Source organism: Berghia stephanieae, chromosome 12 (assembly GCF_034508935.2).
Source record: "Berghia stephanieae isolate SIO BIC M18660-M18661 chromosome 12, UCSD_Bste_1.3, whole genome shotgun sequence".
NCBI classification, from domain to species: Eukaryota; Metazoa; Mollusca; class Gastropoda; order Nudibranchia; family Aeolidiidae; genus Berghia; species Berghia stephanieae.
In genome coordinates, this window is record NC_088371.1 from 40,052,905 (window position 1) to 40,060,540 (window position 7,636).

The window sequence follows — 7,636 nt, forward strand, 5'->3', positions numbered from 1 at the left end:
AAAAGTATATATATATATATATATATATATATACACACACACATAATATATATATATATATATATATATATATATATATATATATATATATTGAATCGTGTTTGATACAAATATGGTACAAAAAGTGCTCGACATGTAGTAATGGAGCGAATTATTAGTCCTAACGATGGCAAATTAAGCCTGAAACATTAATGTAGACTGTCTCAAACATTGTGGTAAATATTTTAAAAAATAATATATATGTATATATATATATATATATGCTTTTTACTGCACATCTGAACGAATAGCATATATATATATATATATATATATATATATATATATATATATATATATATATATATATATATATATATATGAAAATTTATCACGCTTTTCTAATCTGGCAAATTCCTGAGATATTCTCCATTAATTTGCTTGGTTCAGATCTTAATGCCAAATGATTAAAAAAAAAAGAATTTATTATATGGTAAAACTTGAATACAAGCCAAGTGATCATTCACTCTTCAGTGGTAACAGCTATATAAAAGGATCACCATGTATATAGAAGGACGTTTTGAGAAAAGTCATATTTTTTTCGAAAATGCCTTTTGGTCAGCATGATAACAAACAAACTTCAAGAATGTTAAATATCCTTTTAAAAAGCAAAAACAAAATTTTCATTCATCTTCCTCTAATACTAAAATTCGAATATGGAAGAAAACTATTCGAATATTCCCGAAGTACTTGTACCCAAACTATAGTAATTAAAATCTGACACCAAAAACCTGGCGATTCAAACCTTATCAGTAAAATACCGCCATACTCTGGATAAACATGTATTTAGATTTTGGCCAGGAAACTGGAGATTCAAATGTTATCAGTAAAATACCGCCATACTCTGGATAAACATGTATTTAGATTTTGGCCAGGAAACTGGAGATTCAAATGTTATCAGTAAAATACCGCCATACTCTGGATAAACATGTATTTAGATTTTGGCCAGGAAACTCATCCTTCAAATATTGATCGATGAAAATGACCCTCGTCTTGGCAATAACTCTCAAACCTTGGACCTTGCAAAGTCCCAGGATTGAGAGTTTTTGCCAAGATTAGGGTCATATTTAATTGACCAATATTTGAAGGACGAGATTTCTGGCCAAAATTTTAAATGCATGTTTTTTGCAGAGTCAGGCAGAATAGCAGGTATGGTCAAACACAATTTGAAGACACCCCCCCCCTGTCTCATTTCATTGTGTCAGTATACGCTTGAAGACACACCCCCCCCCTCCTCCAGTTCGTAGGAAACGACGCCCCTGCACTGAGAAAGCTCTATATTCCAAGTCGATCTCCATCTCCTTATTCCGACCCATTTCATGCCAGGGAGGGGAATTACAAGATTCAATGTATTTTGTTGGCTTGTATAATGGGCACCGTCCAATATAAGTTAAAGGGGAAATTACTCTTGTTGTCTTCTTGCGTGTTTAGTTCACTTTCTTGTAATCGTCTTCTTTTGGACATCGGGGTAAAAGAAAAAAAGTGGGGGGGGGGGGGAGATAGCAACCAACATTTGCCCAACTAGTTTACATCTATAACGATGTGTCTAAAGAGTGTCACGTTGACCATCTCTCCGCTGCTCCGACTACCCCACGCTGTATTCCGCTGCAGAAAGATGCAATGCCAAGATGTACATCTTTAGAATTATTGACGCAAGCTAGTCATGTGTCTCAAAATCACCGAATGTATGACACGGGCTTGACTAATTGGACAACTCTCCTAGACAAAGATCACAGGTTAATTGGCAAAATTTGATAACATCTTTATACGCGGGGATCGGTTCTGCTTTTACCTAATACAGTTTGTGACTCACGGCTTTAAAACAATATTATGTCAGAATGATCTAGAAGAAAATAATTGAAGAGTGGTTTCCAAAACTCTCTAACTTCGTTTTCCCCATTTTGAGATATTGAGGATTATTTCCCCTAAAATATCCCATTCGGTCTATTAATTTATCATAATTGAACGTCTATTCAATTCACACAAATCTAGGGAAATTCTTGTGTCCGTTGATGCTTAAAATTAAGTTTGCGTTTCTAATTATCTGAAGGATGGAAAATCTCAAAAATTAGAGAAATCAACTAAACGAGTTTTGTAAAACCAGCCTTTAAATGGACGTAAAGTCAAAACTATTAAAATCAGAACATTGATCTTATTTAAACAAAACTCATATTCTGCTTGACAACAGAATAAACATTCACAGTTCCGACGTTAGAGGGTTAATAGTTCGTGTTTGCATAAACTATGAATAAAACACTGTACATTGATATCCAGTCTCTTTCAGTTGTCTCAGTCTCTTCATTCAAACTCTGATGAATTCATTCTTTCTCCGTGTTCTCTGAAGTTTTATCTTTATTGAAGGTGTCGGTCAGTGACTTACCATAGGAAGCTACAATGGATGACACAAGTACAAGGTATTGTGTGTATTTTTATGATTGAGTGGTAATTCGTGAACTATGAACTCGAAACGGTACCATGTTGGTGTGATTTACAGGCAGGAATCTGGTTGAATAATATAATGTCTCAAATTGACAAATCCAGCCTCCAATTTCACATTTATAGTTTTTATAACTATAGAATCCCCTTATGACAGCTGGTTTACCCTAACTTAGTACCGTTTCAATGCCATGGGGCACAATTGTTTATATTGTTCATATTTTTTTTTATATTTAACCATTTTCAAATTTCATTAACGGTATGCTTTGACGATGGTGTAACCAAAGATTGAAATTGTTGGGCAGCGTTACCTCCAGACATTTCAGTTATTATTCGATGGAATCTAACGTCAATTACGAGGAACCTACCAATGTTTTTGTACGAAATGAATAAAGATTTTGATTGGCTGAAGTGAAATATAATAGAATATATATATATATATATATATATATATATATATATATATATATATATATATATATATATATATAAAATAAAAGAATTCCAAATTACGTAATCCATTGTATTCAGGTCGGGTGGTTCAGGCGACCAGTTGTCTTTATCTAGGAAATGAATATTCTTACTCGGAAGAAATGCTTGTGTTCTTTTTCTCGTATAGGATGTAGCATCATCTTATTGATAAATGAAATTCCTTCCATGCTAAAGGTGTTCACAGTCTGACAAAAGATTCTCTTCCAATAGATTTATGTACTTATCAGCATTTACCTTAGTCTTGGTTGTGTCAATGAAGTGTATTTGGGTCTTGCCATTCCATGAAACACCAGCTGAAACCACTCATTTATTTGAAAACCAATTTTTTCCCGTTGATTGTCATTTGTCATTTTTTTCTGTCCACTACATCGTTGTGACTATTTTTATGCACTTCTAACGTAGCATCCTTTACGTCAGTGAACACAAGAATGTTACGTCATCTGTAGAAAACCTACCGAGTAGCTTCCTTGCTCTATGCTTTGGTATAATATATTTAGGTGGTATTACAATATTATATAATATCATTCAAAGCCGGCCATTGAGTTAGTTTGATATTTTGTCACTCTACCAACAAAGAAACGTTCTAATAGTACTGAACATTTGGAAATATATCTCTATACCTTATCACAATATAAAGAAATAAACAGCGACGCGTTATATGACCACCATTTTACTTTATGCTATGTTACGTCTGGTATTGTATTTCTGAATACGGTTGTGAAAAATCACTCTATCTTTTTTTATTCTCAATTCATATTCAAACGATGCTGACAGTTGACGTTTAAAGATTTGTTTTATTTGTGTTTTGAATGTTTAAAATATTCCAATGAAGAGTCTCAGAGATACAAGCCGACAAAGAGCATCGTGTCTTAGTGACCACCTGATATATACTTGATTGTACAAAATACTCTAATACGAACCACGAGAGAAGCAGGAAAAGTGTGTTGAGCTCATTAAAGAACTTAAAAACTAAAATCTTACATTTCTCGCACTCTGCAAAACAAGATAGACCAACTGTGGAAAAATCAAGCAACAACCGGCCGTAATATGAAACGATTGTTTAATCCAACGTGTACTTATTTTCAGGTCTGATAATCCAAACTGTTCTAGGCCCATGGTTGTAATGGAGAAACTCTAAAACCGACACAAATCATCGTCCATTACAATAATGTTGATTCGGGCTCGGTTATCAGACCTTCTAATTTGTGTACCTTGTTTGAATAGAATTGTCAGAAAACTTCTTCTATTATCAAATGCAATGCACAACCAAACTTTACAGCAGAATATATTAACGAAAGCTTCAACAACCCCAAGACAGCTTTTATTTAATCTGCTGATTCGTGTAGGCGACATTGATAATTAAGTTGATAGTAGGAACAATAGAGGGGAGAAAGAACTGGGAATACATGAGAATCGTTTTTGGATCTATATGCATTTACTCAGTTTGCAAAATAGGGAACACTTATTCCACATCACGATTATTACAAAGTTCAATGGCTTTCTGGCAGAAAACTAAACTGAGGATATAGCCATTACACAGCGTTAGAAAAACCTCTTCACAGGATGATGATGTTGATGCTGGTGGTGTTGGTGCTGCTGCTGCTGATTATGATGATGATAATGATGATGATGATGAGGAAGATGATGATGATGATGATGATGATGATGATGATGATGATGATGATGATGATGATGATGATGATGATGATGATGATGATGATGACGATGATGATGATGTTGATGCTGGTGGTGGTGGTGCTGCTGCTGCTGATTATGATAATGATAATGATGATGATGAGGAAGATGATGATGATGATGATGATGATGATGATGATGATGATGATGATGATGATGATGATGATGATGATGATGATGATGATGACGATTTTGAAAACAGTAATAATTTCTTACCACCATAATATTCATTTATCATCGTTTCCGTTTACAGAAACCTCTCTTCGTGGATTTTCACAACACCTCCCGATCTCCCACCATACGACGAGAAATATAAATGGTCTATGTTTTTGTCTGACTATTTCCTTGACACTGACTACCCCCTCTTTCCTGAGGGAAGTGTAGGATTGAGAATAGTTTACATAATGTTGACCACTTTATGTCTTGGTGTCGTGTCCTTGTTTGGAATCAGTTCCAACATCATCAACCTTATCATCTTCTACCGTCAAGGAATTATGAAAGACCCGTGTACACCGACACTATTTGGACTGGCCATTTCAGACTTCCTTATATCCTTTCTGGGATTCGCCAATACAGCAGTTTCTTCCCCAATTAATATCGGAATAGACCGGCGTTGGTTGAGAGGCCCTGGCACAATTTATTGTATTAGCGAAATGTTGCAACTTCCACGAAGACTGTTAACTCAAACCACATGTTGGTTTACTGTTTTTCTGGCCCTTGAGAGAATGGTGTGTGTGGCTTTCCCATTTCGTGCCAAATCTATTTTGACCCCAAAGCGTTCTTGTGTCGTTTTATTCATTACTTTTCTTCTGACCTTTCTGCTTCAAGGCCCAGAAAATTTTCTCAGCCAAAAATATATTTTGGAAATGTGTATTTAGGTATAGAATGCTCTTCTAAGAAAAGTACAATTTTATCACAATCTACAAGAAACAAATTACGTTTCGTCAATGACATTGTCTTTCGTATCCTATCATTTCTATTCATCATCTTTTTCAATTCCGTGGTCATCAACAAGTTAATCAAATCAGGTCAATTTATGAGGTGAGCAGCAGAAAACAGGAGAAATACAACAGCAAGTCCAATGGATCGTAAAAGGGTTAATTCATATGATGATTGTGCTCTGTGTAATATATCTTGTTTGTTGCATGCCTACTCCTGTATATTTCATTTATCGTTTTGCAAAAAAGGTATAGATGTAAAAACCAATATTAACCAATTGATGAATAGAATATTTCCATTTTTGGAATCTCTAAACTCCAGTATGAACATTTTCATTTATTACAAAATGAGTCAGGATTATAAAGAGGAATTTCAAAAGTTGTTTAAAAAATGCCGTTGCTCAAAACAAAAATAATATGACTATTTCTTTTCATTTCATGAGTTCACACACACACACACACACACACACATAGTAAGACACGCATACACAGGGTCACGCACCCAGACACACGCAAACACAAACACAAACACAAACACACATACACACATATTATATATATATATATATATATATATATATACATACATACATATAATATAACTATATATATAACTTTATTTACAGTTGATTAGATACTTTAAAAGGTTCTAGAATATCTCCACCTCTCTCCTCTCTCTCTCTCTGTCTCTCTCTGTGTCTCTCTCTCTCTCTGTCTCTCTCTCTGTCTCTCTCTCTCTCTCTCTCTCTCTCTCTCTCTCTCTCCATTGCTCGCATTTCAGTACTTCTACAAATAATATAAGTTATCGTGAATACCTTATTCCATAATTTTTAAAATATATTGTAAGTTTTGAACTATAGGATTTAGGATTTAAATGTTATCTATATCTTAAAACTATAAATCTTTATGAAAACATAATGTATTACTTGTCAATTTGATCAGAATTCATTAAATCATTTCTAATATTCACAATTTTATATTCTTTCCATTCATTATAATATTAAGATATAAATATTTTATAAAGCTAACGTTTTAGATGCTCTTCATAAACAGCGTGTCTTGAAAATCTGCCGTCCCTTGCTTGGACACTATGATTGGTCATTTGACTTTGGCCATCGCCATCTGGCCGGCCGCCCTTCTGCCAAATTCATTTGGGCACGTCATCACACATTAGGCTATGACTCTGCAAAACAAAATAGACCACCTTTGGAAAAATAAATGTCGAAACTGGGACTTCCTTCTTCAGGAACGGTAGAAGGTGAACTACACAAAGCAAGTTCTACTCTCCTTTTTTTTCTCTTCAAACCAAAAGTCTCTCAAAAGAGGAACAAATAAATGGCCGTAATATCAAACCATTGTCTAATGACACAAATTATTATGAGCTCACCAAGAAAGTATTTAACACTAACACTGAACTTTACAAAAGATGCAAGTGAAACTGTTTAATAATACCACGTCACCAATACTGAATTATGGAGCATAAATATGGGGTTAAAAAGAGCTGATAAAATTCCAAGATTTTACCTAGATTTTCTTAAATATATTCTGTGTTAATTAAGTCCAACTCACCAAATTGTTTTGTTTACGGGGAATATATTATATCATATATATATAATATACTTTGCATTTTGAAAGAAAAATATTCGTAAATAAGTATTGGTTGAATCTTATTCGCCAGGAAATAATTATTGATCATTTACCCATGCATGAAACAAAGAACTAGTGCAATTGAATATTCATGGACCAAACACAACAACTAGGGTAAGCCCTGTGAAGCAGGTGTTGGATAGAAGTAGAATGGGTCATTATTTGTTAAGCAATATGTAAAAAATGAAAATTACTTTCTGGTGGCTTTAAAACGACGACTGAATGATATCTTCTTAAAAGAGTGGTACGCCGAGATGTCGATGACGACGTCTGGACACATTAAAGACAAGTTTTAGGTAAGAACCGTATATGAAATTGGGTAAAAAAAAGATCTTACAGAGTTGCCATCTCACAAATCATATTGAGTTTTCATTTGTTTTATATAGAAA

At 34.0% G+C, this 7,636-nt stretch overlaps 1 long non-coding RNA gene across 1 annotated transcript; it reads left to right on the forward strand.

Moving 5' to 3' along the window:
* Positions 1-2,335: 2,335 nt before the first annotated feature.
* Positions 2,336-6,375, forward strand: LOC144958041 (uncharacterized). Its single transcript, XR_013642319.1, has 2 exons — positions 2,336-2,446; positions 4,916-6,375. It is a non-coding gene; the product is annotated as an uncharacterized LOC144958041 (long non-coding RNA).
* Positions 6,376-7,636: the final 1,261 nt, after the last annotated feature.